Source organism: Nomascus leucogenys, chromosome 5 (assembly GCF_006542625.1).
Source record: "Nomascus leucogenys isolate Asia chromosome 5, Asia_NLE_v1, whole genome shotgun sequence".
NCBI lineage: Eukaryota > Metazoa > Chordata > Mammalia > Primates > Hylobatidae > Nomascus > Nomascus leucogenys.
This window is the reverse complement of record NC_044385.1, coordinates 98137999-98148972: the sequence shown is the minus strand read 5'-3', so window position 1 is coordinate 98148972 and position 10974 is coordinate 98137999.

Sequence of the window (10974 nt, the reverse complement as noted above, 5' to 3'; positions counted from 1 at the left end):
GACTATGACATCACTGACAGTTCTATGTGTGTCCAGAGAATTCTAAAGCCATTGCATAATTATTGCACAAACAATACAACTCATTTGAAACTGCTGCTTCAGCATTCCACAATGCCATCTTTGTCATATACCAGTCCCCTGATGTCCTCTTTTTGCAGAAATCATATTAGTGCTCTTAATCCCAAGCTTTCCTCTTTCACTGATCATACAGCTTCAGGGGCAGGGGTGGGTAAGCAAGAGGAGGTCGAGATTGTTATGTAGAAATAATCTTGCCCCCTAGAGGATTGGAGGCATTTGGTTCCTTGTATGCCTTGTAACACCCCAAGGTCATTATCTCATGATAATCACATCTCCTGGAGTTGCCTTATTGCTTAAGTGTAACACTAAATTTTAATTACAATGAAATAGAGCCCTTCTGGTAGTTTACACAACATCTTGTGTTCTCATTGCCAGATGGAAATACTGCAGAGCTTTTACTATAATCGCATGTGGTGGTCCTGGACTCCATTACAATAAACACGTATTGAGGAAAGCACTTTGTTTTGTGGAACGAATCCACTTTCTTTTGGAGTATTTCAAGTCAACAGATTATTAAAAGATTTCTGCTTTGTTTAAAAATATTGAAGCACTATCGTACTATTTTTTTCTGATTTGACTGTAATGGATAAACGTCATTTAAAAAAATCAAAAAGTGGAGTGCTGCCTACTAACAGATGAGAGATTATTTTACATGCAGGACTTGATTTTTATCTTCTCTCCTTAGTTATTTGTTTTATTTTGAAACTTCGGTGCACCTGAACGCACATTTTTTTTTTTTAAGAACCTTGTATTTTCTTCTGAATTTACCACATTTTCCCAAGTGATTACTGTACATTTAGTTCCAGGATTTGGGCAGTTTCTTGGGCTGCCCTGTCATTCTGATTCCTTCATAACCACTAATTTGCTTGTCAGATAGGCGTACAGTCCTAAGAAAGACTTTGAACCAGGCCTGAGAACTATGAGGTAGCTAGAGAGGTGGTACATACTACCATCTTTAAAGAATGATTATAATAAGAAAAAAGACAACTCTAAACACGAAGTGTGACTACAGTGATCTTTAGAATGCTTTGATATTCTTATTTCTGATAAAAATTCTAGGTTAAACAGTAGGCTTGCCACAAAGATGCAAATTCAACGTAAGTCTCCCTCCCTGCCTCCCTTCCTTCCTTCCCATATTGCTGCTGTAAGCTGCTCCTTTGCTAAAATTCCAGGGCTTCTCCTTCATGGGTACTGGAGAGTACAAAATTGGTTTCTACCTTGCCGATCCTGTCACTCTGGCCCCTTCTCTTCTTACAAAACACCGGGCCTGTCTTCCCTAGGGTCCTGCCTGGAATGCTCTTTTCCCAGATGCCCAGCAAATCCCTCACCTCCTTCAAGCCTCTGCTTACAAGTCACCTGCTGAAGAAGGTGTGCACTGATCATGCTGTTTAAAATTGTAACCTGCTTCCTGTCTCATGTCTAGATCTCCCTTACCTTGTTCTACTTTGTCTTTTTCTATGGTATTTATCATCTTCTAATCTACTATATGACTAATTTATCAGGCTAATATTTATTGATCTCCTCATGATAGAATCCAAGCTCTCTGAGAGCAGGGATCCTTTGTGGTTTTGTTTACTGATATATCTTGTGTCTAGGGCAGTGCTTGGCAGACAGTAACTGTTTGTTAAATTACTTTTGAATGAATGAAGGAATAATGAAAGTAGATGTGGAATACCCCAGAGTTTTTGGCAGTCCCTAGGACTTCACAGAAGGACCTGGGCTGGACTTTTTAGTGCTAACACTTTTCTTAATGTACAGAAAAACCTAAGTATGATCCAGCTCCTTACTTCAAAATACAAAACGCTCAGGCAAGCAGAATCAGAGAGTTTGGATCCTGCATTGGCAAAGTTATTTTAGGAAGAGATTCAATCATTATTTCCTTAATATTTGCTTACCACAAAATAATATATCCAATGTCATATCTGTAATAATTTTTTACATTCAAGTGTTTATATTCCATTCACTTTCCTAAATACTGGTTATTTTAGCAGATCCTTCTGCACAGTAAAAACATACTACCACAATTCTATCAATTTATGTTTTAATCTGTGATATTATTATAGGCATTTTTGTAAATTTACAACAATTCAATTGCATGCTACTCCACAACTGAACGATATTATTGTATTAAATTATTCACTTTAGATATCGAAGACAGGTATAGTCACCCAAATATTTATTAAGTTGCCAGTCTGGAAAATAGTATCTTTTCTCAAAAGGTTAAAAATTATTTTATTCTTACATTGCAGTGTGGATAAAATATTAACAATAAGTAATTATTTTTGAAAGCAATGATTTTAAAAATTAATGGTTTAAAACAAATTAAAGAGACTATACACAATATATTGTGTTAGCATCCACTTTTCTCCTCTTGAAGGTGAAATTTTAATAGTTTTATTATTGCTGCAATCTTAAAACTTAACAAAACTTCTCAAAAGGCTTAGGTCTGTGCATTTTTATTTTACAGTATATGTAAATATGATTGAAAGCTGCATTTTTATATGTTAGCATTCTATGCCCATTAGGTTTTGTTTTATTTCGTTTTCCATAATTCAACAATATTTGCCACAAGGATAGTTTATAAAGCTTCCAAGATATGGGTCTGTTTTTAACTTTGCTTAGGCCATTCAATGTTTATGTATATTTAAAATCCTTTCTCACCTTTGAATCTTTTTCCTCCTACTCTATTGTATTAGTGCTTTGCTTTGGGATTGGATTTAATCTCACCATATCTTATCAAAGACTGCTTAAAATTCTTAATGACTGTAGGACAAAATCCAGACTCTTTGCAGGCCTATAATGCTTGATCTGTTCTGGCTGATTCTTCCATTTCATTTTGTGGACTATGTCTTGGTGATTAAAACCTCAGTTACACTGGCTTCTAACCTTCTAGAACCTTCCAAGCACTTGCTGTTTCCTCAGCATGAAACAGCTTGCTCCTAGTTTTCAGATAATCAGCTAGCCACCTCTCCTGCGTCTTAGCTTGAATATCTTCTCAGAGAAACCTGTCCTAACCAGTATGTTTCATTATAACACCTGGTTTATTTTATGCATTGCTTATTCCAGTCTGTAATTATTTTATTTATTTTTTGGTTCATTGTTATTCTCTCCCATCATAACGTAAGCTACTTGAAGGTAGGGCCCTTATCTGTCTTGCTGACCACTGTTTCTCTAGCAACTTGTACATATCAGGAATTCAATGTTTGTTGAATGGATGGATGGATGGATGAATGAATGAATAACAAAATTAAAAGTCGGGGTACATATATATATATATATCTACTGTTGTGAAATTTCCTGATATCTCACTAATAGTAACTTTATTTCTCTCCAGGATCATTTTTTGGATTTAAAACTAGAGAAGGACAGAAAGCTTTGTAATAAGTGTCTGTTGAAATTAGGGGTTTAAGATTTACAAGGATTTTTTTTCATTAGTACTCTCTAATCCCCTCCTGGAAATCACACTTTTCCTGTATTTTCTCGTCCCACACAGTAGGGTTAAAATTTGTGCTTTTCTATACTCTATATTAATTTCACTGATAATCGTATTTCTATATACTTTGGTTTATATAAGGCCAATGGAAGATTTTAAGGGGTGTTTAAGAAATTGTCTCCCAGCCATTCCTTTATTCACTACACAGTAGGCACTATGCAAAGAGACTCTCAGATGTTTAGTTACACTGAGAAATTATTTTGATTCTTGCCCAGCTTGAAAGTCCTTAATATTTTCTTTAAAGTTATTTATACCATGAGAACCCAAATTATCACGCTGACACCATAAAATTTGATTGAGCTTTTATTTTTTCTAATTGGCCATATGAAATAATACAGGGCATGTAGGATGCCTCAAATTTATTGTTACTTCCTTTGTAGTTCAATACCAACTAGACTTAGCATGACCAAGTAAAAATATAAAGAAAACATTCAACATCATTTTGTAATTGTCTGGAAACAGGAAGCCAAACTATTATCAATAGCACAGGGCAATCCCATTGTGGAAATTTCACCCTGACTGTACCCTCTTATCTTGTTCTGCTCTTACACACAGGTCATATTATGCACTGCTTTGTGCTAGTTTGACAAGAACTAATGTGGATGCTTAAATATTTTAAAGGCTGAACGCTTCTGAATGATAAAATACGGAGCTGATCAACTCTTCCTGTTGCGTTTGTGGTTAATGATAAAGTAATTTAATACTTTTCTCTTTTTTGGTCTCTTAGTAGTTTCAACAACAAACATTAAAGTTCCTTTAAGCAAAAATCTTCAAATAAGGCCATGCAATGACACTTTTTAACTACAGTTGTTTTTTATTCAGCCATAAAATCTATCTTTCATAAAGAAACCCACTTACATGTCTTACTTCAGTGAAGGTTATTTGTAGACTGAAGGTCTTTTCTTGTCAAGATATGATGAATACCATGTGTGAAGACAGAAGAGCATCAGACCTGTATTAGCTGGAAAACCCACTGATCTGTGAATAACCTAAAAAAGAAAACCTGAAGATTAGCAATGTCGCTTTTAAGAATGATCCATCAAATTCAACAAGCAGATTCACAGAGATGAATCATCTGGTTTCTTTTATACCTACTATACAGTAAAGGTTATTTCCTTTCCCTACAAATAGAAGTTTGAAAATAAAGGGAGGCTTTTAAACACGCCTTGGTATAAGTCACTAGTCTTAAAGTGTTTCTGATATTTTAAATATAAATCCTTACTAATGACAATTAAAATGGTGTTGCCTGTTCATTCAGTATTGGAGTCAATATTTTAGGGAGTCAGTCTCTGTTCTTCTGTTAGTGTGTGTTGAAGGGAGACCAAATTCTCAGTATATTGCCTCAAAATTTTTTACACTATTAATTTTATGAGAAGTTAAAATATCTGTTGAAATTATTTTTAGGAGTTGCCTAGGTAGCTTACATAGTCAGTTACAATGTAGATAAATACAAATAATTAGCTAAGTTTCTATTCTGAATGCCAAGTCAATTGATTAAAAGCATAGAAGATTTAGGGTAAATAAAAATCATTATATAGAGGTATAATTTTGTTAACAGTAAGTGCTTTGTTCCTATTTTTAAAATTTTAAAATAGATCAAAAAGTGTACGTTTAAAATATACATTGCATAGTATAATTTTTCTCAGTTCTAATGTGTTTGTAGTGGTTTCATTCATTTCTTTTCACATTGTGTGGATCGAATAACTTAAAAACAGAAAGCACTAAAGAGGAATCACCTTAAGGATTTTGTCAAATTTCTTTTATATCAGTGTTTTTATTAAACACGTCCTAATACAACTGAAGTGAAATTTATTTTATTTTTTTATTGATGTATACCAATATTAGACAACAAAAATAAATAATTACACTGCAATACAGCTACTGAAACTGAATTTTTGTGCCTTAATTCCTAAGGAAGACTTCTGGCAGTATACATACTTTAGTAAATCAAATTAGCCATTGGGTGATTTTTTTTGTTGTTAAGCTAGCAGTAATTTAGATTTCACGGTGTTTTTTTTTTTTAATTTTTTTTAAAGATAGGTTTAACACAAAGGATAAATGCTTGAGGGGATGGATATCCCATTTTACATGATGTGATTATTATGCATTACATGTCTGTATCTCATGTGCCCTATATACACCTATGTAGCCACAAAAATTAAAATAAAAAACATATACATTTCATTTTGGAGGATGTCTTTTATAGAATTTTTAACCATGCCTATTAAAATAATTAGTTTCTAACATGCCAACCTAATGAAAAATAATTTTTATAATGATTGAATGACAAACTTTCTTTGTGTTTAGGGAATTAATAATCATTCATGCTTTGATATGAAACATTCTGATAATGTTATTTATAACCATTTACATTATGTAAATTAAATAGGAAAATAGAAACACCATGCTTTCAAGAGTGAGTTATAGTTCCATGAACGAGAAGTTTGCTGTTAGAAAAATTTTACTGTTTGGAACCACTCTGGGGCATTCAAAGATTTCATTTCTCATCACATTATCTTAGAGTAATGAAGAAATAAGGAAGAGCTAAAAATCCTTATCCAAAGACTTAAATTGATTTTGTTTTAGATGAAATTTGAGGGCATGTTTTATAGAATTACATTCTTTCTAAAAGTCAGATATTAACTATTTTAGAAAACAGATTAAGCCCTGAACTTTTTAAAATTCCATTTTTTAATGAGTTTCTAAAACTGAGAATGGCAGTCTCAGTTCAAAGAGTAAGAAAAGAAAACTCCTCTGATTATTAGAAACTTAAACACTGCAAGAGGCCTTGAAGCTTTCGTCCCACCTACTAGAACAGCCATAAATCATAGGTGAACACGGAGCAAGAACCGTCAGCGATGCTTAGATATAGAGCTGCGGCAAAGTGAAAAACATGGAATTTTAGAATTTAGCACCCAAGGCCCAGCCAAATATTATTGATTTTTAATTTTAGCTAAAATCGTCACCTGTTCAATTTAATAATCCTTTCTGTGGATGATAAAGCAAACTTTAAATAAAACATGGCTTTAAATAGATGTGGCATTTATGACAACCAAAGAGTGAAACAATTTTATTAAGTGGTAATGTTCATGGGGCTGCAGCAATAAACGACATATGCAGTTGATTAAATCCAGGAGGGAGTTGAGGGTGAAATCCTCCTTTTGGGAATATTTGTCCACAGACCCTTCCCATTCTCTCTTCTGATGGTGCAAATAAGATGGGACAGTGGGGCAACTTTAGACATTTGCTTTTTTGGACATTTTTCCCTCCTCTGTTCTGTGTGGTGGCTATGTTTACCCATTGGCTGAACTTAAGACAGAGTTTTAGATTAGAAAAGGACCATTCCTTTTCATTCAAGACTGAAAATTTGCTTGTCTATGTCAGTGACCACTGAGGAATTATTCTCTTATTTCTTAGATTATATCAGGGCTTCTAATTATTGTCCTCCAAAAGTAGGTCAGTTTTTAATGTCAGTTTCTTTCCAGAAAACAACTTGAGTGATCAGGGGAAGTAACTGGTTTGGAAATATATGAATAATTGAATCCAATTCCAGAAAGAAATCTAGACTATAGTCAATAGCAGAAAGAAAGAAAAGGAACCGAATAGAATTTAGCATCAAAGCACTATATTCTGATGTAGTTGCAGAAGGATATAACAATGAGAAGAAACTGATTAAAGAGAGATGTTTAAGATCTCCCTCTAAATTTTACTTTTGGAAACTTGGATATAATATGTTACACATGAATGTATATTTCATGATTCAATTTTTGCTTCAAAAATGTATACGTACTATACACATATATGTCTATATAAGCACAAAATATATTGGGAAAATTGGAAGGATATACACTAAAATCTTAGTAGACACTGATCAGTTTTCATTTAAATTTTAAATAAATGACTGAGTTATGGCTAATTTTTATACATGTGTGTTTTTCTATACATATTAAAAACCCACAGAAAGACAAACCTTTTGGATTTTTCCACTGCAACCACCATTAAAGTGTATAAAATTTGAATATATTTTCACAGAAATAAAAGTCAAAATTTAAAAATCAAACATATTTTATATATTTTTAAAAATTTATTATAGCTATTTAAAATTATTGACTACATTAAAAATAAGACTACAAGTTATTAAGGGATATCAGTAAGTCCAAAGCTTTTTAACACAGCTGAAAATGTTCAATTTATTATTTTAAAAAATTAATTTAAAATTTTTTGTGCAAATAAAATGATTCTAGTGTTCAATGACCATCTAACAGGTAATGTATAATATTGCTATTATGTTTTATGTGAGTTTCATCTAGACCTACATGTATATAAAATTAAGGGCAATATGAATTTCGTAATATGGTGAAATATTTTTCAGCTGCTGTGTGCAACTATTGCAAATACTCTGCTAATTCATGAAATTCTTTAACTTAAATACAAAAAGAAACTAGAAAATGGCTGATGGACACTACTAGGAAATAATCTTTACAATGTGAGTGTTGGTTGTATCCCTATTGTCTGAGAGGAAGAGTTCAAATTAATTTAAATCTCAGGAATCTAAGTGCTTCTTCTGCAGGTTACAGCACAATCTACAAACACTGAGGGAGGGCGCTGTAACACAATTGTCTTTTGTTTTGAAGACATTGGGCAAAGCAACACAAAGAAGCATTTCTCTGGGGTCCTAGCCATGTTAGATAAGACGGAGTCAATTAGCCTATAATGTTGGAGGTACCTATGTATTTTAAACACACATTTAATTTCTCATGTGTGTTTATGATATGCGGGACCACATACAGCATGAGGTCCAGGGTAACTGGTCTATGGAGGTACTTTCTATTGTCTATTTCAAATCCATAAATATTTATTGGGCACCTGCCATCTCCAAGACACTAAGCTGTAGAGAAAACATAAGAACATAATCCAAATTATACCCATATTGGACAGATTTTTTTTAACATCTTAGGGATGATGTGAGTTAAGAAGTAAGTACTTGCATAAATTGTACCAGTAGCAGGCTAACTTGGAAGAGGGACTGTATGAAAGAGCCAAAGACTAAGACTGCTAAATGAAGAGTACGGATTTTGGGGTGTGTGTGTAATGGAACAACATGTTAGGCTAAGATATTTGCATTTTATTCTATATGTTGTGGGAAAGTATAGTAAGTTTTTGAGTCCAGAGATAGGGCATAATCACTGGACCAGTTTATATACTTAATTGAAATGTTTCTGCTTGTTTAAATAATACTTATATAGTAATGGGGTTGTCAAAGCATAGAATATGGATGGACTTTGATGTAATTAAATATTTAGCGGTCACAAGTCCCTGTCTAACGCCATACTGATTTAAGTATAGGCATTTCCTAGAACAAAAGATGGATTATAAAAGTCAGGTATTTTATTCCTTAATTGCTTAGAAGCTAGTCTCTAGTTACAGCTCTGAGCTTTAGCTGAGGTAAGAGTGTTTCAGCAAAAGTTAAATTTAATAGAATGCATTAATTCTTCTCCATAACAACTAGAACCTAGTACACATTTTAGAATGCATTTACAGCATGTTAAAAGGGCAGACATTTATAAGGATATAACAAACCACCCTGCTAAGTTTTAGCTAGAAAATAGAACTATATGTTACTGTATTGTAAAATAATTGACTTAGCTTTTTTCAAAGAATAGATGGCATGTGCACTTATAAAGTCACCAGTTTTATGGAGAAAATTTCAAAACGTGTTGGCTATTGCTAATTGAGTCATATTTATATTCAATTCTTTGGCAAGTTTTATTTTTGGAGTAGGAAAGAGAAGATGGAATTCTGGCAAGAATTATTTATATTTTCTTCTATGAGAAGCATTAAATCGAAGTTAAAACTATTAGATAAAAACAGAAAGAAAAATAGACACCCACATCTAAAGAGCACAAAATAAGAAACTAGACAAACATAGATAAAAGAATATGAGCCATGATTTTGCTTATTTTGCATTGAGAGCAAGCTAGTTGTTTTCTTTATATGTTCAAGCAGTACCCAGATAGTTGCAAACACTTGTCACTCCTTCAGCTTACCTTCAGTATTGAAGCTAGCTAGCTGGCTTGTGGATACTTCACATAAACTACCATTTAGAATATTCTAATACAGGAATTTGGAGACAAAGAGTCCTCTCAGATGGGAATGAGAGACACTGGGATTAAGCAGTTTTGGACTCTATGGCAATAGTCCTCCCCAAATTCATTGAAATGAGTTTGCTCTGCACTGCAAATGTCTTTTCACCCTCTGTGAGAGAGAAAATTCTCCTATGGAGTGTGGGTTGAGCCATGAGTTTAATCTTGTATGTGAATTGAAGAAGACTTAGTAGGGACCTTTGTGATGTATCTTACTAAACTAAGGGGGTAGAAGCATATGACAATAATATTATTATATGATACATAATACTTTAATATGATTTTAGTAATCTGCTTTCTCTGCAGCGCTTGCCATTTTAGGTGAACTTTCACTGCTCTGCCCCTTATTTTTCTTTAAAAGGATTCTTTTTCTTAATTGCTTATTGCTGTGGTATTTAGCCCATTATCATAGCTCTTTAAAGTATATAAAACTGTATTGCATTCAGAACCAGGCAATATTAAATGAGATCCAGACCTCAGCAAATCAGAGAACTAATTAGGAATGTATCTAATTCTATCAAGAAAACCATCTTGTTTTATTATTCTCATTAAGTGAATAATTATTCTTTAAAACTTTTATTTTAAGGCATTCATAAACACAGAAACAGTGGAACTTTAAGTAATGATCCCATTGATTATATTGTTTCTCGAATTTCTGTCCAAATAAAAATTTAAGAATCATTTTGTAAATATTCTAGATAAAGTAATTACATAATATAAGGAAAAGAGACATTGACTTTGGGCAGTCATGTATCATATATACTGATTCATCTTGGATACATGTGTTACCAAAAATCATATAAAATCTAATTCATGTAACATAGCCTAACTAAAATGGAACCTACATAAAGCATTAAATAAGTGGTTAATGTTAAAGTCCCATTTATAACCAAGCACTATATTATAAATCATCTACCCCTAATTATAAATCAGTTGATATAATCACTGGTTAACAATTGATATAATAACATATAATCTGGTTCTTACTGTGCTCTCATAATTCATGACCATCTAGACATACCATTATAAACATGCCAAACTTAAGACAACAATGAACTGAGTTCAAACCAGCTTGAAAAGGATCAAGGACTGATACAAGACTGCACTACTGTATCATCAGAGATCTTAAAAAGTAATTGAAAACACTCGCCACATCTCGATACCGTGGAGGTATACTGACTGACAGATTCTATAGCAATCACGGGAGAACTAAAGTAGGAAAGGCCAAGGTATCCCTTAGGAGACAAAGATTTTTTAGAT